General features: G+C 43.0%; 1 protein-coding gene across 4 annotated transcripts in view; it reads right to left on the bottom strand.

Moving 5' to 3' along the window:
- Positions 1–23,906, bottom strand: part of CDH11 (cadherin 11) — a 154,480-nt gene that overhangs the window by 88,454 nt on the left and 42,120 nt on the right. For 3 of the 4 annotated variants that reach the window (XM_071209139.1, XM_058279900.2, XM_058279903.1), the window contains one exon: positions 2,882–3,006. The gene's annotated coding sequence lies outside the window, so the exon portion shown is untranslated. Of the gene's footprint in view, positions 1–2,881; positions 3,007–19,323; positions 19,618–23,906 lie in introns of those variants that run through there. The other variant, XM_058279902.1, reaches the window with a different exon arrangement.

The raw sequence follows: 23,906 nt of genomic DNA, 5'->3' as shown, positions 1-23,906 counted from the left end.
ATTGTAAAAGCCAACCCATCTCTGGTATATTGCTTTCAGCAGCTTTTAGCAAACTAAAACATCTTCCTACTCAGATTTTAAGTTTTTTAATGCAGAGCTACTTGACGGTAAGCTGTTTGAGGAAAGGGAAAGTGTCTTTCCACCTCTGCCACCCAGGGAGCGACATTTCTTGCTCAAGAAATGTTGGTGTCATGAGGATCACAAATCTGAGTCTTAGGCCAAAGTTGTTAGTCTACTTTTGTTCTTTCCAAACCTTACAGTATGATTATGACTGAATTCTTTTCCCTCTAGGCAAAAAACTCCTATCAGTAAAACAAGAAACTCATACTAAAAGATCAAAGCGCCATTCCATCTGCACCATACTGTGCCTCTTGAATGGTGCTATGAGCCCTAGAATATTTTACCTTTCCCCTCCTCCTTAGAAAAACCACTACATAGAATTCTAAAAAATAGGCTGCTCCTAATTTCCCAGTGAAAAAAAAAAAGTGTAACAGATTTCCTAGAATAGAAATTAAATTCAAGTACTTTCTATTTAACTTTTGACTCTGCTTCATCGACACCTCATTCTAATTGTCTCCATTATTGAGAAAAATAAGAAATGTCTATTACATATCCTAGTGAAGAATTCAAAGGGCCCGATAAAATGAAGAGACCCATTTGGCTTGGCAGAAATGAGATGATCATCATTCACAGACACTTCCTCAGGAGAGGCACATTGCGTCTGCTAAGCCAGGCTTCAGAGCAAATGAGGGCAAAATATGCGAACCGGAGAGGAGTCAGGCATACAATTTCCAAATCGTATGAATGCATCTGCGGGAAATGCAGCTCTGCCTCCACTAAGAGTGTTTTCATTCATTGGTTTCTGCCCTTAATAAATACTGAGCTGGGGGTTCCCCAAGTCTAAATTTTGGCCTACATCATAACTCCATTAAGATATGAGTGTAAAAGAAATTTATGGGTTCCAGACTCAAGGATTGACCTATGTAACAACAGTGTGTCTAGGCTGCCAAAAAAGCTTCCAGCCTAGAGAAACAGAGATGGGGGCGGAAAAAGGTCACATTTCTGGCTTTAGACTTACTCTAGTATGGCATAGTTAAGTGACTTAGCTTCTCTAAGACTCAGTTTCCTCATCTAAAATGCTGTGAATAATAATAATACCTACCACATAGACTTTTGAAAGAAATAAGGAAGGTGATAAATTTAAAGTGGCTGGTACATAGTAAGCACTCAAAACCAGTTAGCTGCCATTATTACGACTTTTCTTTCTTTAATGACATTAGCACCCATTCATCATCTTCCATTCAAAATATCCTAAAGGCAGTCTCTGTTCACATATGTAATAAATCAGTTTATTGGGAACCTATTTTGTGCCAGGTACAATGCTTAGAACTGGGAGCATGGTGGTCCCAAAATAAGTTATGCTTTCAGGAGCCCTTAGGTTTAGCTGGGAAGATAAATAAATAGACAATTATAACCCAGTGCAGAAATCATAGTAAATGGTGTAATCCCTGACTGTTAAAGGATTTCCCAAGAGATAACAATAGCTCAGTATTAAGGGATAAGAAAGAACTCCTTAGAGATAATAAGGTCCAAGGCAACATACAGAGATTGGCTTGGGGCAAGTTCAGAGGAGAGAGATTACAGGGCTCTGGGGAAATGGCGGCTATGCTGTACAGATAAACCTTAGAGTGGATTTGTATTTTAAGGGCTGGTGGAGTGGACTGTCCCAAAGATGGATCTGGATAGTAACACAGGGATCCCATCATTAAAGTTTATTAAGGCATTCAGGACTTTATCATTTAAAGATATTAGGGGGGAAGTAACATAATATTTGGACTTAGGAACACTGTTCAGGATGGGTATGGAAGATGCTGAATAGGGACAGAGAAATGGAAAGCTTTCAGAGGAAATCAGAGAGTAGAATCAATAGGAATCTTTATGACTAAGCTGCTGTAGGAGGTGAGGGCTTGAGAGGTATAAGGGGTGTTTCCCATGATTCTGGTTTTGGTGAATTTTCAAGCAATAACTGAAATGTAGAACACATGAGGAAATGAAGGTTTTGAAGAGAAAATGATTTATATGTGAGTACTTTCCAGACATCTGCATGGAGATCAGCCTTATAGACATTTGGATAGATAGCTCTAGAAGCTCAAGGTCCAGAAAATCATCTAATCGAGTTAATTCTTAAATTTCTATCTGGATATTTGGACACCCTATAAAAATAGCCCAGTCACACCCTATAAAAATAGCCCATAGCTATAAAAATAGCTATGCAATTGGATGCATAGAATCCTAGAACTTCAGAAATCTTAGAGATCCTAGAACTAACCAACCTTGTAGCCCAGGAAAAAGCTCATTTTCTTAAGCATATATTGGCAGTGAATGGCAGAGCTGGGCCTGGGAGTTGGAATCAGGTCTCTTATGTCTGGAGGTCTAAGAGGACTAACCTCTTACCATGTTCTTTCCCTCATGAGAAATAAGCTACCTTGTTCACATTAAAGGAATTCTTTTCAAAAGAGAGAAAAGGGAGTAAAAAGACACAACCATTGTCTCAGGCAGTCTACCCAGCCTAGTGCTTGATAAAGAATTCTAACAACCCCAAGGTCTTTCTCTTTTTCTGGATCTTCTGGAGCCAAATAAATAATCAACCCTGTAGTGATACGTAGTGGGTATTCAGTAAATGGAGTTCAATAACACCACCACCAAATAATCACATCCTTAAAGCCCAAGAAGGTCAAAGTCTCATGTCCTCTGACAGTCTACTTGGCTCTTTGATGAAGTTCCAAATCTAGCCAAGCTTGCAGGATGGCCCTGAGGGCATGTTTTCATCTGCACACACACAGCAACATGTGAATGACTCCGAAACGCTAGTCCAACTTACCTTCTTCACCCATTTGATACTTGCTGCCAATTTCTATAAGATAATTCACCCATCAGATTGGCCACTCAGCAAATGACAACAGGAATGAGCATCACAGGGCCACCAAGCTGAAATCACAGTGATTTCTGCAAAAAGGGAAAGGATCATTAGTAACCCCAGTAACCGCCAAAATGACACACTGCTAGGCACTGGGGAGACACATTTGCATAAAAGAGCCTTTTTTTTCTGAGGAAAGAGAAGAGTCAAGAGGTGGCAGGAGACAGGAAACAGATGTGGCTCAACCAATTAGGCTCCTGTCTACCATATAGGAGGTCCAGTGTTCGATGCCCAGAGCCTCCTGGTGAGGGCAAGCTGCCCATGCAGTGAGCTGGCCCACATGGAGTGCAGCCAATGTGGAGAGTTGGCACAGCATGATGACGCAACAAGAGACACAGAGAAAATAAGATGTAGCAGAACAGGGGAGCTGAGGTGGCACAAGAGAGTAATCACCTCTTTCCTACCCCAGAAGGTTCCAGGTTAGGTTCCTGGAGCCACCTAATGAGAATACAAGCAGACAGAAGAACACAGAGCAGAACACACAGCAAAGGGACACAGAGAGGAGACAACAGGGAGAACAGGGCAGGGAGAGGGAAATTTTAAAAAAACTTAAAAAAAAGAGGTGGCGGGGGAGATACAAAGAAAATATTACAACTGTATGAAACTGGAGAAAAGTTGTCACCGATTTAGAGGTACCACAGGATGAGGTGATTAACACATCTGCATTTGGTACTTTGATAACAAAGATAAAAGCAGTCTTACCATGGGCTTATTGCAACATTCTAGGTGTTATAGCTCTAGCACTAACAAGTCTGTGGAGGGAGATATTAGCTCCTAGAGCTAGTTTCTGATCGAATGCGCATTCCATGTGATTGCAAACAGAGTACCTTCGCTCATATGAGAAGCAGTTTTAGTGCTGCCAGATCCTTGTGGAATGACAAGCTCAAGGGCAAACACTCCCTGCAGTGGTGGTGGTGACAGGAGATCTCATCTCCACCCCAGTAAACCAGAGCACTGGGCTGACAGAACAGCATTTCCTTCCCCCACCGCCACTCCACCACACTGGATTTTCTGTGAGGAGACTGTGTTCTGCCTGGATTCTGTCTGATTCATCTTCATTTCTCCCCAAAGTGTCTAACACATTTCCTGGCCCAGAGCAGCTGTTCAACGTATATTTGCTGAATGAATGAAGAGAAGAATATGGAGTGTCTGAACAGCTGTCATCTTTAAAAACCAAGGCACTGAAACAAGGAAGGTGGCAGCTGACATAGCTTCCTTAGCACAACAGTATAAAGCAGTTCTTGAATGTCCTTCATCTCTAGAGCTTCTACCTTCTAGGACTAACTCAGCCTCCATTAGGATCTTAACAACTTCTTTGACTTTATTTATTTATTACAGTTTGTTTCTTTCCATATTCATTTTTCTTTGCTTCATTTTGGTTCCATCTGACGGTTCCCCCACATAATTCCCCTGCCTTGTGACAACCCCCCCCCCCGCAAAAAAAAAGTCTTGATGAAGGACCATAACTGAATTGTAAATCTACTCAAAAGGACTATAACTGAATTGTAAATCTACTCAACAACTTGTTCACAGAACACTGTTTTGGTGACTCTGGCAAAAAGAACAATAAAAATGCCCACTTGTGTGCTATTCCTAGAATGTCAAGGACAAAATAGCACAAATCATGGAGGAAAAGCCCCATGCATGGTGCAGTTCCTACAACATCTACCTGATGAGGGAGAATACTACTTTGCAACCATGTTACACGGGGCTGCTAATCTTCACAAATAGTGCCCCAGTGAGCCCCACTTCCAGGTATTCATGCCTTTATTGCTATAAGCCTCTAAGTTTTAGAGTGGTATATAGATGGCTGGAGGACTGTAGACTGGGAAGGAACCAACACTGGCCAGGGGCCCCACCAAGGGATTCTCTTTTGCTGCTGTTCACCACTCCTTGGTGTGGTATCACCAGCCCATCTTACATCACATATCACGGTGTGACTCTTGCACAAAGCACACAGTCAATCATGGCCAAGGTGGGACCAGAACCCAGCACGGCAGGTTCCATAGCCTGTGTTCCTTCCATTTCCCTCCTCCAGTCTCTAGTCTGTTTGCAGCTGTATCTGTGGACCAAATGTTTTTAAAAGTTTACTTCTCAAATCCATAAAAACTAATTGAACCCTCACTTTGTCTTGCATTCTTTACCTCCCTGCAGAACGTTTCCTATAAAACCCTTTTCAATAAAAGCCTGCAAGTCAATTAAGAGCTTTGGAAGAAAAGCCAAAAGGATATGGTTGAATTGTCTACAAATTCCGATCATTGCAAACATTTGAGAAAGAGGGCCTGTGGGTCCTGTGAAAAATATTGGTATACAGCTATATCATGTTTCTTAGGAAAGGAGCAAAACATGAACAGAAGAGAACTCTAAGTTGTTTTTTGTACTTCTAGCAGAGTTGGTGGGGGAGAAAAAGAATCCATCGTGTCTGAGAGGGTGTGCAGGTACACCACAGACCTTCTGCTTCTGAATTGGCATCCTTGGTCAGCATGTTCATTTTCCCTCCCCTCTCCACATGCTATGACTGCCCCCAGACCTGGAATTATGCGTTTCCTCCCGAGTTAGGAAGTGACAACTAGCATTGTTGCGTCCACCCCTACCCATTCTCAGGACTTTTCCACTGCATTGTCCCAGGCCCCCTGCAAGCTCAGTGCCACCGTCCTCTCTCAGCTCCTCCCGTCACCGTGGATGGTTGCCCACAGTGCTAAGGCTTTTGGGGTACAGACATTACACACCACATATCACTTCAGAGAGACTAAGCAATCAGGAAAAAGAATACCATTAAGCCAAGGGTGTAAAGTGGGATGGAGAAAATATCTGGTGAGTCCACCAAAGTCAAGGAAGAAAGCCAGGGAAAGGGCTGGTGTGCCTATGACAGCTGCCTTCTGCTGAGGTCAGATTGCACGGAAGGCTTGGAAAACGCCATGGCCATAAGCTTTCCCTTTAACCCATGAAATATGCTGCTTTCAGTGTCTTAGGATCTCTGCTCCAAATCAAACACCTCAGTATATAGATTCCCATGTACAGGAAGGTCCTCTTCTAGAATGTGAGCTTGGCCAGGATACGGATGTGTGTGCCAGGATTATTGTCAATAGCACAGCAACATCAACAAAAAGCAACAGCATGTAGTGCTGGAGGAAGGGAGTGGGGTACATGGCTGAAAGCTCAGGTAAATTAGATTGAAATAGTCCCCACCCCAGTTACTTCATCAAGGCAGCCTTCAGAATCTCCAGGCCACTTACTGAGGAAACAAAACTGGCATAGGCATAGCTGAGGGTGATGAGTTAAAAAGGCAAGAGTTGCATTGACGGGAGCTTTATGTGTGTACCAGGCTTCTTATCCTCCACATAGCCCGAGAAAGTAGTGACACCTCCGTATTACAGATGAAGATCCAGAGGCTGAGCAGTGAATGCCCAGATGCACACAGCAAGCAAGCAGCATAGCTGGCCTGGGAAACTGACAGATCCACTCCTTTCCCACCAGCTTTAAGAACCTACAAGGAGACCCACTTCACAGGACCAAACAGTCATGTTCCTTCGGTATGTAATGATAAATCATTTTTAGTTTTCAGTATGGCAGCGTAACTGGGAATTTCAGATATTTTGGTAAGAAGCCGACAAAAACAATGACGGCATCTATCACTATTAAATAAACAAGTTAAATATGAGTTTTTATGGAGCATAGAAGAGAAAGCCCATGTACATATTTCTGTGGATCTAGAAATAATAAGTTGCTTTGCTGAGGTTGCTCTTTGCTCTTCTTGCTCAGCAGGGAGAAGAAGGGGTGGCACCTAACCCAATAGACCCTGAGGGCCTTGCAGGCAGGGGTTTCTACTTTTGCTGGGTATCACGTATTCCTCACCTTCTGGAAGGGATGAATAAACTCCATAGCTACTGGGAGTTTGTCTTTCCTGTTATTGCCAAAGTTTCAAAGCCATATGGTGAAGCAGATTTTGTTAAGATAGGTCTGTAGATTATTAATTTTTAAAATGGGGGAAGCAGAAAACTACACAAGTGGGAGAAAACAGGACTTAAGCCCAGATTTTGCTTCTTCTAAACTGGGTGAATTTTGGGCAAGAACTCTCTGAGCCTCAGTTTCCTCACTTATAAATGGGGGCAATAATAACTATTTTGCAGGATCACTGTGAAGAATCATGAGAATAAATGTAACATCTCACGTACAGCAGGCATACAATAATCAGTAGCTGTGATTATGAAAAGATACAGATTGTGCATTTTCAATTGCACATGATTAAACAATTAGTTTTACCTTTCATTGTATATTCCCTAGTCACGTCACAAGCCTTATATATAAGCATTTTTATAGAATAGATAATATATTTGCACATATTGACGTGCAGTGGCATAATACAATTAGTATTAATCTATAAGCAATTTCCATAACATTCTTTTGTTCAGAGGAGGACACTGAGTCTCAAAGCTCAATGATGCCTCCAAGTTCATGTGCTCAGTTTAGACCTCTGCTCTGTGTGCTTAAGGGCTCCTGACTGCCAGTAGCTCATGCCTCCCTGCAAAATCTCCAGGGCCAGCTACTACCTGCCTGTACAGGGGATGATGCCCAAAGTCTATCTGTAATTACATGAAAACATCCATAAAGAATTCCTGGACTCCAAATGGATTTGACACAGTGGCCCTTTAAATCAAACTCTTAACACGATTATCTTTATTTCTCTTTAGTAGTTTTTCTAAGTAAGCCATGCCTTTAGAGGTACCTAATACAAAGTGACAACCTACGCTGTTTTCCAAAGCTCCAATGGACGGGCATAGAGAGAGTCCATTGTCACCATGGTAATTACTGCACAATACCTGATGGCCAATGGACAGTCAGGAGGCTCAGGCAGCAGCTGAATCCGGCATTGTCCCAGACCGATAAAAAGATTAGAGGCCCTGAAAAGCCGGGGAGCGGGATCTCACAGCTCTTTCGCCGGGCCTTGAAAGGCCCATTGTGCTGCCACCATAAATTCTGGGTTCCCCGGGCACTTGACAACTGAAGCCAGGAACAATAGAATTCTTGTGTCCAACAAAACCCTCCTTGTCTAATGCCAGTCTTATCAGCCGCATTTACAAATGTCTTTCGTTGTACCCAAATAATTCCCTATTAGAAAGGCTATTGGGAGCAGAACTAAATAAATATTCACAGCCTTTGTAATATCGTTGGGAAATGAATAAACAAACAGTCATCTAGCATATGAGCAAACCTCCTGCTACTCTCTACATTTTATCCCTATTTCTTCCCAAATTAAGGCGTGTCACCGTCTTCCTTTACGATTGCAATATTGGCAGCTTCAGTTTTATTTGCCACCTACTACATATGCCCTTTATTATTGCCTTGGTGCTTACTTGTGCAATTTTTTTTCAATTAATCTTTCCCACAGCACTGGGAGGGTCTTGTTTTACTCTATTCCTACCTACTAAAAGAGAAGGGAAGGAAACCTCAGAGAAGTTAAATAAAGTGTGCCTGTCCGAGATAACAACGCTAAGGAGGAGCAGAAGGGGAATTCAAAGTCAGAATTCTATTGCTCCAAAGGCTCTGCTCTTCCCAGTTGGCCAGGACGATTTCTCTACTGAATAAAAAAGAAATTAAAAGTCAGAATAAGGGCAAAAATCTATACAAATCCATTATAAAAGTCACATATGTATATTAAGCCTATTCATACCATTATAAGATCTGAGAACACTTAAAAACACTTAGAAGGGAAATGAAAATTGTTTATCCTAGAGAGTAATTTTTATTTTTTCCCTAAAATGCTGGCAATTTTTATTTTCATTTTGTTTTTCTTGGCAAGCAAACACAGATAAATATAACCAAGCTTCAGGAGAGTTTCAGGCATATCTATAGTGTCAGTTAATAAAGTTCTAGAAAGAATTACTGGGGCAAATAAATAAACAACGCATGCAGGGCAAACAAGACCACATATGCTCCGGAAAAGCAATTCTCTCTCTCTCTGTATTTTATTTTAGTTCACTTATTTCCCTCTTTCTCTGTATTTTATTTCAGTTTGCTTATTTGACTCTTTGTCATGAAGAGACAAATATCTAGAGATTCGAAAGGAATGCATATTAAAGCCACCAACTATGATCTCTGTATTAAAAAAAAAAAAAGAAATGATCCCCTGAAGACCCTAAAGAGTTCCACTTGCTAACACACCTCCTACATCTCTCCCGGATCTGTTCCCAGCCTCACCAGCCCACCTCACCTCCTGCTACTCAGTATGTGTCTCTATACATACTGTTCTCTCATCTGAACTCTCTGTCCATCCAACCTCAGCATAAGTTTGGTGGAATTTTCCCTGACTCCCTGATAGGGACTCAGAAGCTTCAGCAATCCCTGAATGTTCCAAATTGCTTCTTGATTTCTCCCACGCTATCATGGCTCTCTGCCCCTCCCAACATTGTATCCAAGGAAGCTGTGAGCCCTGCGAGGACAAAAATCACATCTCACATACCTTTGTCTGGCCTGGGTGGGTCAGTACACTGCTGACCCTTTATAAGGCTTACTGAAGAAATAAATGAATGATAGTTGTTAAACAGACAGTACCTGTAAGACTCTCTCTATATATATGTATTTTAGTTTTACAAGATTGAAAATATCTGTTTCTTTCTTATAGGGATGACAGGCATAATTTGTATTTTTAAGGACTGTAATCATGAACTCACTTGGCTCAAATTATTCAGCCTTGATTAAAGCAATGTCAAGCTGTATGATTTGTTTGCTAAGATAGTTAAAATCAACAAAATAGACGATCATTTTGCAAACAATTGGCTATTAACAAGAAAACAACTGGGTAGCCGATATTTTCAGAATATCTGACTGACATTATTGAGCAAAAATTTGAGTTTGGATAAACGCAATTAATATTTCCTAGATATCTCACATGCCAAGTGAAACAGTTAATCATATTTGGGGACTTAAGGGCACAATTACAGTCATACGGTCGTGAGACTGACTAGGTCAGTTCTTCTCCATACCCAGGAGGTGAGTGTTAGGTAGACACATCTTAATACAAACAGGCAATGATGATTGCTAACATTTTTTGAGCATTTACAATGTGCCACATCTTGAGCTAATTGCTTTACTGTAACAAATAATTTATTTTTATACTCATCCTCTAAGTCAGGGACATGATTTTCTCTATTTCATAACTGAGGAAATGGAGACAAAGATTGAATAAAGTTGTCCTAAACCCCAAAGCCACAAAACAATGAAGCCAGGATTTGGATAAAGGTGTTGCAATTTACCTACCAACTCTATTCAACTGCTTCTTCTGGATATAAATTAAAGCATTCATTTAGGGAATAGCCCAACAACTTAAAAAAAAAATGACCAAGGATTATGGTATCACTTTATCAGGCTACAGAAAGAGAGAACAGCCATGGACAAAGGAAAACCCCCAAATAAAAGGAAGATTGACAAAGACCTTTGATGAAAAAAAGGCCCCAAAAAATATCTCTAACATTTTATCAAATCTGGACAACCCACACAACTAAGTAATCAGCTTATTTTAAAACTTCTGGAGGATGCAAATCTCCACATTCACAAAGTCAGGGAAGTATTTACCAACACACACACATACACACACACAAACACTGCACAGTTTTTCTAGGTGCCAGAAATAGTCAGAGCCTGCTACTATATCTTCCCACACAACAAAAGTAGACTTAACTTTCAGGAGAAAGACGATGGATTTATGACATAATAGGAGAAGGTTTCTCTCTGGGACCATTAAACTCAGAGAGAAACAAAACCAAGATTTCTAAAAATTAAGCAGGATTGTCCTTTTGCAATGTAAAATTGAGTTGAGATTTAAAATGTCATTTTATTATTGACTTCCTCATAAACAGTTGTTCTGAAGACACAAGCTGTACAAACTGAATTTGTCAAGAAGCACCACAAGGGCAGGCAACAATGCAGGTTTTCTTGCCCCCTGTATACCCGGTACACAAAGGCACAAAGTAAATGCCTTTCAAATGAATGAGTGAGTAAATAAGGGAATGAGTCTCTGGCATGGCAGTCTCACCTACGAGCAAGGGCCTTGGAAGGCTCGCAATGGGGGGTGATTTGTAATTTTCTTCAGGCACCAATCTGATTTTGGCCACAGAGGGGCTGATGTGAGCCAGCTAGCAAGCCTAGCAGGCACTCTGCATCCTCATCACACCTCATTAAGTACACTGCATTCATTCAGGGTTGGCAGGGGAAGCACGCCATTAAAATGTTTCAGTTATAGTTTGCTGCACTTTATTGGTGGAATAATATTCTTCTCTCGTATGCACAGACTTTGACATTCTTAAAAAACCTGGGAAAAATCACTTGCCAATATCAAGAATCTATCATGATCTCATGGAACTATCTAGGCTGTTCCCCCACCACTTACCGCCAAGGCACACGCATCACAGGCACACACATGAACCCACACATGCACACTCTCAAAGAGCAGAAGGTGTCCATTGCTCCTTTTTTTCTTTTCTACTCATCTTTCTGCTTTGAATTCCTCAAATGAAGGCAGATGTAGTCTACTTCCACTAATCCCATCATAAAGAACTGAGAATGAGGAGAATATGATCTTGTCCACAGTCACGTGGCATTAGGTCATCTTACCAGAGGGGCTTGGGTCATTAAGTGTGGAAGTAACTGGCAGATGGTCATATTTGTACACAAGGAGATGTCCTCAACCAGAGGCTCTGTGACAGCTTCCACAGCAATATTCACTTATGAATTCTCCCTCTTAGGGTTTTGGCCAAGAAAACTGGGGCAAATTTTAAAACAGGTCCTCTTTATGCCTTCTTGGCTGTGATATCTCCAGCTGTCAGCTTTATATGTATATATTTATCTTTTTGTGTGTGCACACACACACACATAGTATACACATGTTGATTACTTATCTCTGGAAGTATTTAAAGCACGTTGCTCATCCAGTAATTTATAAAATGAGTTTTGGCATCCGGTACTAAGGTAGATTTGATGGGGCAGCTAAGGATCTTTCCTTGTCTGAGATTACAAAATTTGGAAATTAGAATAGCCAGTTTCCTGGCTAAGAACATCTGACCAATCTCCAGCAATGTTCTCACCACACTTTGGGAAGCAGAGGGCTACATCATCTCCAAAGGCCTTTCCCTCTCCAGTATTCAACGTGAGTCTAAGACCTCATGGGGTCTATGTATATGAGAACATTGTATGAACTTGCCCCTTTAGCTCATGGAGTGACATGTGGACACAGCCAGGTTTCAGAGTCCCTGAAAGAGACGACTGCCTTGGAGGAAAGCTCAGAGGGCCCTATTCAGCAACCAAACCAACGCCTCACCCAAAGGAGGTGAGGATAAGTGGAATACTGCATGTAAATTACACTATGTTTGCTAAATATTAGTTGACCTCATCATCATCAAGAATTTATCAGGTTTTATTTTTAAAGATTTAATATAAAGAAATTAATGCAGTGCCTGATACACTAAGGACCCAACAAATTATCATCATTATTGTACTAAAAGGCAGGAAGTAAGACTACTGTATGATTTCAATTCTCTTTCAATCCTGATAGCAACAGGAAATTTTATTTGCAGCTATTCCTGAACAAATTTCTCTTTTGAAAAAGAAAAGGCAATCTCGATCTCAGAGTGGATTCAGTTATATTGTTTCCCTTTAATTATATTTAGTTTGGGGGCTATCTTCTGTTTACGACAAGAGGTATTGGTTTTCCATCCATGACAATGATACAATTTTCTTTACAAATATTCAAGAAAAGCAGAATGAGTGAAAGGAAAATGTAAAGCAAAAGAACAGTGTGGGTGGTGGCGGATTATGGTGAAGACAAACAATATGAATGACAGAAAGGCGGGGAGGGGACCAGGCTTTTATCCCACTGCAATTGTTTTACAAACGGGGGATTAAGGCCTGGGGTTAGAAGTGGGTGAGGCGCAGAGTCCAGCAGCTCCGAGCTCAGGAGGCCCAGCCCCTGCAGACTACCCCTGGAGCTCCCAGTCTCAGCCATGTCCTGTCCTCAGTAATGCCACCTGTCAGGTCAGGTGTGTGAAGGGTCCAAGAGGAGGGACTGCAGCTTTCCTCCAAGGACAGAGAAAGAATTGCAGAGCAAATGTCAGCTGGTGGCTGGTGGCAGAGGCAGAAGCAGAGCCCAATAACTCTCCGGGAATCTAGGTCTTCACGACGAAGAAACTAGGTCAAACTGGGCACCCCTTACCTCGCCCTAGAATTCATTTCCTGTTGTGCATTTTATACATACTCCCTTTCATTCCAGAGGGAATTTACGACTGCCTACAAAGATGCACACAGTATAAAACTATACAAAATAGGAAGGAGCAAAGGCGAAGCAATGGGATGAAATAACAATATGAACTAAGGTTCCTATGCAAACTCAGGCTACGGGGCCACACGTGGGCAAGGGGGACACCACCCTAAGGGACAGGGGCCGTGCAAGCAAGTGCACGACCCAGGAACTGTTTCTCGGAAGATCACAGCCACTCCAGATACGTACAGCAGAGAGTTCTTTTTTCCCACTGGTTCTCCGAGAGACAATCAACACAGGATAATGAACATCCTTAGAGTAAACATAACGGAAACCAAATTATTCAGCATCTCAGAACAACGCCGGGCACATGGAAGACACTCAGACTGCTAACGGGCGAGAGAAGGCGCTGGAGGAGGGTGCATGCCAACATCTCTCTCCCAGGAGGACAGGAGTGCCTCTTGCAGATTCACCAGCCCATCCTCTTCGCAGCTGCTGCAAGCTCATTCTAAACCACAGGGCTGCTCCTGCCACTCCTTATTGAAAAGCGCTCCAGGTCTCTTTGGATGCACCTCTTTTGTTCTTAACAATAACTAAACCCCATTTTTTCTAAATTCTTTGTGTTAATGGATCATCACATGATCACTCCATTTGAACACTGAGAAATCTAAGAAAGAGAGGATGAGTCATTTACCCCCGTTACCCACCTTGCAGGGGCTCAAACCCAGGCAAGCTGACTCCAGAGCTTCTGCTACTGGAGGCTCTTCATGAGCCAGCCTCAGCTGGCCTGGCTTTCAGCTCTACCTGAGGCTGCCCTTTCCAGGAACCTACTGCTTTCTTCAACTTACCATATGGTTTCACTCTTTCCTACCTCAACCTCCTACTTTTCCCTCTGCAGATTCCTCTTCTCTTCCCAATAAACTTATCCTTGCCCTTCAATGCCTTGGCCAACTGTTATCTCCTGATGGCCCTCCTCTCTGACTTTACAGGCATACTCACACACACGTGCTCATGCACACACATACAACTCATGGTGCCATCTCAGTCACCAACCTTTCATCCTGTCCACAAAAGTTTCTTAAGCATCTACTATGCATCAGACACTGAGTACCAAACAGAGTCGCTACTTTCACTAGCTTTCATCCGGTGGCAGAGCACGAAAATGAACAAGTAAAATGAAAAATAAACAGCAAACAGAAAAGGATAAATGATGCATAGAAAATTAAAACAAGTTACTACAACAGAGGTTGGATCATGTCTTCTTAAGATCCTTTTGCACCAGCACATACATGCTTAGCACATAGCTAATGCTCAGTAAGTGTTTGCTGGAAAGAGCAGCAACAGACTGCTGACAATCTTTATTAGTCCTTTGGGCCTTAAGTCCTAGAACACCTTGCTGTTTAGGAAATCATTTTTCCAACTACCACCCCCAATCCCTGTGAGTTCATAAAAAACAGAAGTTCTGCCACAGGCACCTTTCAAAGCTCCTACAGCACCTACAGTATTATCATCTGCATTTGCTGCAAAAACCATAAACACAAAGACCCAGACTTGAAATATGAGAGACATCACAGACCACAGGATGTAACAGACAGACAGAAACTCAGCGACCTAACCCAGTGATTTTACGAACTGCCTGGCAGAGGCTGGGGCACTCATGGGTGCGGGCAGTATGCAGACTTCTGGGAGCACCACCTCTTCCTCCTTTCTTCTATGAAATCCTCAGGAGCCCTACTCTGGTCACCTTATACATGTTAGGGTTTGGGGTCAGGTGCTGTTTACAAAAATCTGCATGAAATTCATGGAATCAAGAGGGGGAAAAATAGAAACACTGTCTCCAGAGGAAGTTAGATGACTCCTCTAAGTTTCTTACTCCTTTGAGAATGAGTTTCAACCTCACTTCGAAAGGGTGTGTATGTTTAGAGGTGGACAGATAGAGTAAACAACAGGCAGACTGCTAGACAGTGATGGTATACAGACATGAGCTGAACAGATTACATGTTAGGAAGCAGGGGTGAATGGGTGTGGCCAGAGGGCAATAGTTAGGTTTTAGTGGGATATGCCTTCAAGGGAGGCAGAAGTCTCCCCAACTCAGTATCCCCTTACTAGAATTTTGCTTTCCCTACAGCTCTGACCATTCATGCATTCATTTAATCTGTCACTTACTCAGCAACTGCTATGTGCCAGTCTCTGCAGAGATACGCAGAGAGCATTAGAAACTTTGTTAAGGAAGGACAGAGAAATGGAAGGCAGGTGGGAAGGAGAAAGGAAAGGAAGCAGCAAGGGAAAGAGAGAACATGGAAAAGGCAAGGCAAAGTAGTCGGGTGAAGATCCTGAAATTTCCTGCCTCCCTGCTCTTCCCCAGAGCAAATGTAGAGGCACAGAGGCGTCAGGTGGCTGAGAAGAATGAAGAGAGCTCCCCAAATAAGATATGACTAAAAAAAGGAGAGGAGAGCTGACGGCATGCCTGGATCTATGAGGCTATCTATTTTTAGAGGCCTAAAGAAGATTCTCTCCAGTGACTTTGCCAAATTATGATGCAAACACAGTTAATGAAAGCTCTCTCAACTTTCTCTTCGAAGTTAGCTCATTACCAGATCCTTGCTGCAGACTCATTGCCTAAAACCCTGTAACCTCATTAAAGAACTAATCCTAACACGTTTGACCTCAGAATAAGCAGATGGATTTACTGGAACGGTTTTCTGCCTTTCTAGTCGTTTTTACATAAAGAAGTTTAAAGAACCAGGTTAGCTTTCCTAAGCAGGTAGTTTTAGTTTTTTGTTGCTTTTATTGTTTTGTGTTCCAGTAAATGTCACCGGTTTTCAGAAATGAGGAAATTTCCCTAGTAATTAGGACAAATGCTTGCTTTCAAAGCCATCTCATTTATTTAAATTACAAAATATAAAAGAAAAGAAATCTGAAATTAACTAATCCTGTATTTCTCTATGCATGCTTCAAGTATTATTTTTTCATTAGGGAAATAGAGCATTAGAGCTTTAACAAGTGGACTCCAATGGAAAAACTGAATTGAAGTATGAACCCTCTAGGTAATGCAAATATTTTATAATCCCATTCTATTTCACCCAGAGTCCCAAGAAGAATTATATCCCTATATTACCATGAAGTCAAAATTGCCTTGTCGTAATAAGAGAATGTTTAAATAAAACACAATGCATACCCTGCATAGAAGAGCAGGCCTTCCCCAAAGTTACAATTATGTGAAAAAATATGTTGGAATATTTCAACATAGTTCATTATGAAATGCAATCTCTACTCCAATTACAACAATGTAAAAATATTCCTGAATAAATCAGGTACTGGAAGGAAGAAGAAAAATAAGGGCAACTCATGAGTCAGAATGGATGAACTGCAGGTGATGTTTTTCCTTTCTACTCACATAATTAAGATTTACATGTCCCAGAAACAAGAATATTGTTAATTTTATAATAAAAAGTCTCATTACAAAGCACACAGTACCTATTTTGCAGAGCAATACCTGTGTCAGCTATATCCAAAGTAGACTGATAACTGAGTACCCTCCACCACCTTGCTGTACATCCAGGACAAACTACTCAGCCTAGAGATGCGAAAAGGACCAGCCAATTTATTCCAAAATAGAAGCAGGAAAATAGCTTGTTACTGAATGATTGAATCATCAAAGTGTCAAATTAAATATTGATACCATCAATTTCAGTCTAAAATACTCCCTGGTGCTGGAGAGTCCAAGAAGAGAGGTCAGCAGCTACCAAAGTGATGGCATGAGGAAGCACCCTGTAAGGACCCCTTCATTTCTTTCATCCAGTACCCACCTGCTGATCTCTTGTGGCATACCTGGACCATGCGGGAACATAGTGAAGAACAAGCCTAGTTTGCCCTTAAGGAGTTTACACTGTATCTAAATTTGGCTGTTCCGACTTCAAGTCATGGTAGAATTTCACAGAGGACTCTTGAGATTTGCCAACTAGTCCAATATAAATTAGCCAAAACAAAGTAACATGGTATGACCAATACAACCAGCCTGGCATAAGAGGTGCTCATTCTAGTCCAGTATCTGTCACTATGTGACATGGGCAAATCCCTTTGCCAGTCAGAGGTTCAGGTATCCTATCTAAAAAGTAGGAGGTAAGTTTAATGTCCTAGAAATCTAATAGCTTCGTTAGTCTATGGATCGACTCATTTGAACTCAGAGTTTACACAGACCTCAAAGTAAACCAAAAGCCATGAAGGTGGGGAGAATACGGGAGGCACCCCATACCTCAAAAGCAAACATCGAATAGAGAAGTGACGAAGCCAGGAAGCTGGTGTCTATAACCCCCATGGGGACGTTTTAGAGGCTAACAGTCCTGGGTTCAAATTCTGCCTCTCCCTTGTAATCAAATGTGTGACTTTAAGCAAGAGATTCCACCCAACTCTACAAACTTCAGTTTCCTAGTCAGAAAAATGGTATCTCCAATGCCTAGTTCTGACAATGAAAATAGATGATAAACATATGGTGCTTGGAACCACTCCAAACACACAGTGGGTACGTGGTAAATTTCACCCAAATTAAATGTGTTGACAAGGTTATTATTATCTATCAGAAACTCTTGCTAAGATTGAGGGCCATTCACTTTTCAGTCCTCAGCACCTGGCATAGATGGGTCACATGAAAGGTGCTCAGTAAATAATTGTTAACTCTGATTGGCAATTGCCCATAGGATTAATTAAAAATGGGAAAACGGGTTGGTTACTCCATTATCAATATAGTCTTGGGAGAGTTTCTTTCAAAATGCAAGGTGAAATGCTGATGAAAAGGTCCCAGACTCTGCACTACACCGATAGAACCAACTCTTGCCCACTGTTTTGAGAGCAGCGAGGGCAAGAACCAAAGACATGGGTCATGACTCGGCACTGCTGCTTCAGGAGCCGGCTGGAGGCATAGGCTGTCCTCGTAACTGCCCCACCTGGACTCTCCACTCACGGAGCAAACCGCTCAAAAGATCCACTGAGGAGCAGATGTGGTTCAAGCACGTGAGCACCTGCTTCCCACGCGGAAGGTCCCGGGATTGGTTCCCCGTGCCTTCTAGAAAAAAACAAAAACAAACAACAAGCAAACAAACAAACCAAAAAACAACTCAGGGAAGCCAGTATGCTCAGTGGTTGAGTGCTGGCTTCCCACATATGAGGTCCTGGGTTCAATCCCCAGTCCTGGTACCTCAAAAAAGAAAAGTCCATTGAGTAACTCCCTGGGGCCCTTTGGTTTGGCAGAAGAAAAGCAAAGAGAGTGGACACGAAAAGCAGAAAATATGAGAACTGGTGCTCAAGAGAAACTGCTCCAAGTAGAAAATGAAAGTAGCTCAAGGGAAGGAAACCAAGCAGCCCATTCAGTATTCTATAAAGATTCGCAAGACTGTTTTCCAAAAGCAAAGTCCCTACATAGAAACAGAAAACGTCAGCCTTCATTTAGGCAGCTGCACAACACACACACGCACATACGTGCACACACACACAGGGACATACCGCACACACCCTTGCCAAGGAGGTAGAAACAACTCTAAAATAATAGAGTTCATTTCGGATCCCAGTGAACAAATCGTTATGATCTATTCATTATGATAAGCCAGGAGTAACCTCGTGGGTCTCTAACTAGGTCAGGCACCAATTGGTAGTCAACTCCACAGTCCAGGAAGATGCAATGAGGAGACCAGACTAAAACAGAAAATGGACAACCAAACGCCTGTCCCAACGGGGCCCAGTCCATGCCTTCTCTCTCACAGATAAACCCAATAAAAACTTCAGAAAGTAGTAACATGCGGATCAACAGTCCAGGCCAAGTGCTTGAGCTGTGACTCTGGCAGCGGTAACTGAATGGAAGAAAAACAAATCCCGAAACAAATAAAGTGGCGAGCGCGGACAGGGTCGGCAGCTGGGACCGCATGGCAGGGCACAAATAAAACGACACTGCCAACCTAAAGCTTGTGCTCCCCAAAGCAAGCCCCCCTTGCCAGGATCTATGTGCCACCAGGCCGCCCCTTGCCTGGTCTGGGCAGTGTCACTGGCAGCTCTTTCTGGCTGGTGGATGGAGAGGCCAGGCTTGTTAAATCCACAGCTCACTCACCCGGTCACCACAAAGGTCACGGCACAGCAGTCAGCCACCTAGCATCTTCTTTAGGAAGCAGGATACAGCCATGAAAATGTCTTCTCCACTGACAACTTCTCTAGTCGGTCTCAGGACCCCTCATGTGGGGACACCAAGGGCCACAGGGCTGGCGCAAGAGGGTATGGCCCAGATTTGTTCTGGACCCTCCAGGACAATGTGTTGGCTTGGACAGCCACAGAGGCGGCCCCACATCCCTGGCACTGCGCACAGCCCTGACAGCGAGCCACTGTGGTGACACACACACCCACTGCTGATGAGACCCGTGCAGGCACAAGCAGGAAAGGCTAGTGCAGGGGCTGCAGCAAGACAGCCAGCGCAGAAGAGGAGATGCGGGGAGGGGCGGAGATGGGGTGGGCTCCCCTGGGCTCATAGGTACCCCCAACCAAAGTAGCCACTGGGTCCCCGACTCGGGAGGAAGGGCCTGACAATTTGTCTTCCCCTGAACTCACAGCATCTTCCCTCTCCAATTTTTGCCCCTTTAAAACAAAAAATGATGGTCAGAAATTTAAGGACAGCTTTGAAAGGCAATTTCTCTCGCTTCATTGTTTTCAAGAACATTTTAACATAAAAATGTAAGAAGACAGAATTTTAGAATAAAGAGATACTTGGCAACCTTACACTTGGACACGGAAGAAATGAAAACGAGGAATGAGTGAATAGATTTGCTTTAGAACTTGGAATACAATGTCAGGTCATTTTACACTGTTGAACCGAAGATTCGTGAAGCGGTAAGGAAGGGAGACTATGGGTCAGGTTGCCTGGATTTGAATGCCCCTGCTCCAGAAAGTCACCTACCCATTGTATGCCTTGTGCCGTCATTTCGGGAAGTGGAGATAAAAAATGTTACCTGCCTTATAAGCTTTTTGTAAAAATCAGATGAGAACGTTCACAGAACACACTTAGCACTGGCACATAGCAAGCCCTGGCTAAGCATTAATTATGTACAGCAGCAGCATTAGCATGATCTGGCTTAACCAGTCGGACTTACCGACTGGTTATTCATGTTCTAATGCTCACTCCTTGTATATAATCACAGTTATTGAAAACCCACTAATGTATAGATTGGCAGACCGGAATGGAAAGAACTCAATGCAATTTCATTTGCTGCAAATTCAGAAAAATGAGAGAGACCCAAAGAGCTCCCAGGCCTCCACCAGGTTCTCCTGTCCTGTCCCCCAAGGATCAGGAAGGGAAAAGGCTGCAGCTGTTCAGGTCACTTTTTTAAAAAAGACTTTTTAATATTGCATTAAATATTGCCCAAGTGATGACCTCATTTTTTTGGCACTCTCTTAAATTTCAGAGCCAAGGTAAGTGACTCACTCTCCTGACCCCACACCTGGCCCTGAGTAAAAGGTAAGTCCTTGCCTTTCCCAGCACTCCTAGGGTAACGAGCAAGTCCCCTGGGGACCTTATTAAAATGCAGATTCTGATCTATCAGGTGTGGGGAAGGGACCAAGGTCCTGCCTATCTAATAAGTGCCCAGGTGGCAGCAGGCCTGGAGGGGCAAGGCCTTGGGAAGCGCTGATCCACGGGGCACTGGCCAGGAGGGAGTAAACACCTGAGTTGCATTTCCGTATGTTGCTTTGATGTCATGGTTGTTTCCAGACAACTTGCAAACTCTTTCATTATTCATGGGAACTGCTTTTGTTGTTAAATCTCTAGCAAAGTCCTTGGACCCAGAGGCAGGGAACATTTGTTGTTTTGTTTTGCTTTAAATCAAACAAATAGAATAAAGCATTACTCATTGACTCCTGGTGACTGCCCTTTGGGGAGTTCATTAACTTTCTATTTCCCTTGTTCCTTTGCCTGGCTGGGGAAGCCAGGGTAGAGTTGCCACAGAGGACAGGGCTGTGCATCAGTTAGCACTGCAAAAACAGCCGGCTCTGACTCCAGAGGAAACAAGCTACTGATGAGCATAATACAACAGCGCCAGTTCAATATGCCTGAATTAACTCTCTCGCTGCCCTTCCATAAAACTCCAGGGATGAACAAAAGCTCAGAGCTTTGGGCTGAGAAACCTGAGGTTCAGATTAAGGCTCCATCATTCACTAGCTGTGTGACCGCAGGCAAGTGACCTAGCCTCTCTGAACCTTAGTATTTCTATCTAAAATGCCATTCTAATAGTGCCTACCTTATAGGATCGTTGCTGTGAGATAAGTCATATACACATGCACGACACATGAACAAAAACACTTTTCACAAAGTTCAAAAAATCCCCAAGAAATGGAACATTTATAAGAATCTCCCATCAATGGACTGCTGTTTCTTAATTTCCCTTTCTATTTCCAAGTCCAAGTCTCTCTCAGAATATGTACATGTATATATGTATATATTTGTGTGTGTACACATAGCATGTATATGTATATATGTCTACATGTATATGTGTATATATGTATATGTGTGTATATAAATATATGAAAAAAAAGATTTAAAGAGAAAAATTAAAACATTTTAAGAGAACAAAAAAGAAAGGTTTGAGTAATAATAAAGACCCATATTCGGAATAGAACTTATAAGTCTTTCTTAATTATTGTACAGAATAATGCCAAAGTTATAAGGGCAATATTCAACCAACGTGCATCCTTGGGTGGAAGAAATGGTTAAAATTTTTGATAAAACTGTACGTACCTAGAAAAATCCTTGTGAAAGGAAGGATGCACCCCTAAGCACATGTACACGTGCACACGCCCATACGGAGTTGCCCTTCTTCTCCATCACATCTCTCACCCTCTAGAACACAGACTGTGCCCTACACGTGCTGGATCCTGCCAAATATTAGCAGACTGATCCCACAGAAGGAAAAGCTTGTGTGGGGGGAAATCTGCTCATCTCTCCACCATTTGGGGGCGAGCATTGCCAGACGGGTCTGCCAGGCTGACTTGAATAAAGAAACAGGAGAAAACAGGAGTGAACGAAACGGGGATCCGCCATGGCTTTAACAGTCACGATGGCCTGGGACAGGATATAGAGCACTTGCAGAGAATTAAGCTTTCTCGTCTCTGAGAGAGACATGGCAACGGGTGAACCGGGGGAGGATTAGAGGAATCGGCATGTGACAGTAGCCTCTCAGCACTGCCTAAAGGCCGCCCCCACTCTCCGTGGGAGGGGCTCTCTTCATCAAATCCTACTTATGGGACCACGGGCGCCCCTGCCCATGTAAACAAGCCCCTCGGCTTTTACTCAAGTATTGTTGCAAATTGTCCTCTTCTCCACGTTATTGTTCGAGGCTGTGGGCCACTGCAAAGAACACTTCTTCCTTCAGGGATTTCTCTGTCTAAACAGGATTTATGAGGAGCTCTTGGCAAGGATCTTTGAGTCACTGGCTTTCACAGTACGGCCAAAAGAGTATTTCAGGAAAATCTACCTCCCAAAGCAATACAGCCCTGGAGATTTATCTCCTCTGATGAAATAGGCAGAGCCTGATGCTCGCAGGCTGCTGGCCCTGTGTGAGGTGGTGCTGCTAAGCCAGGAGAGATGACTTGGTGCAGATGGGTCTGATATTCCAGCTGTCACAAATAGCTGTGTGACCTTGAGGCAGTTGTTTAACCTCTCTGAGCAGACTGTCTCATCTATCAAACAAAAATGAGGAGGGTTTCCTCTTGGGGCTGTCATGCAAGTGGAATGGGTGAATGTGATCAAGTACCTGGTGTATGCCACACCCGATTTATGGGTGGGACCTGATACATGGTAAGTATTATTTTTGATAAAGGATGTCTGAAGGGCAGAAATGGCATTGACTGACTGCCAAGCGCCTGCTTTAGGCAGGGCTGCCAGTCGGCAGTCCCAGGCAGAATGAGATTAGTGCACTTGTGCCTGGGAGAGTGTCCAGTGAGCTGCCTTCCCCAGCGAGGTGCAGTAATTGCGTTGGAGAGAGAGGAACTCACAAAGCCTGCCTCCCCACTCCAGCACTTGCTACGCGCAAATTTTGTTTGTACCAATTCTAGACAATTGTCTTTCATTTATCTCCTACAACTCCCTCTTCCGACTCCTGCCTCTCAGCTTTGGAAGGCGTGGCTATCTTGTGCTGCTTTTCTCTTTCACGGGCTGAGGTCAAAGGACCGAAAAGAAAGCCTCTCCCCCCAGAGCAGCCAGAGACAGCACCCTCGAAGGCACCCAGGCTGACAAACCAGGGGCCGGTGGGGAAAAGACGGCACAGGAAGAGCTCCCTTTGCTCCAGGCCATCCTGGAAGCAGGTGGTAGTTTTAATCTTGCAAACATTTAAAAGAGAGCTCCTGCCACACATATCTTCCTCAGGAGAGTTTAAGCAACTCCCGCCCAGGCACCTACCGGGTAGCAGGGCCGGAAATGGAACCCAGATGCACCCAGAACGACGGCACAGTCCACTCCACCATGTTATTCCCAAGGGAAAAAAATCTCATTGGTTCTCTAATTCCTTAGCAGACCCACCAGGCAACAGTCACAAAGAAGTAAAGTCATGCATTGGTCTAACCTTTGATTCTATCACTCCAATATATGAACACCTGAAAAACGCTTAATATCCCTAAACATCAGTTTTCTTATTTGAGAGAAAAATAAGGCAT

The sequence above is a fragment of the Dasypus novemcinctus genome, chromosome 18 (assembly GCF_030445035.2).
Source record: "Dasypus novemcinctus isolate mDasNov1 chromosome 18, mDasNov1.1.hap2, whole genome shotgun sequence".
In the NCBI taxonomy this organism is placed as follows: domain Eukaryota; kingdom Metazoa; phylum Chordata; class Mammalia; order Cingulata; family Dasypodidae; genus Dasypus; species Dasypus novemcinctus.
This window is presented reverse-complemented; position numbering and strand designations above follow the sequence as displayed.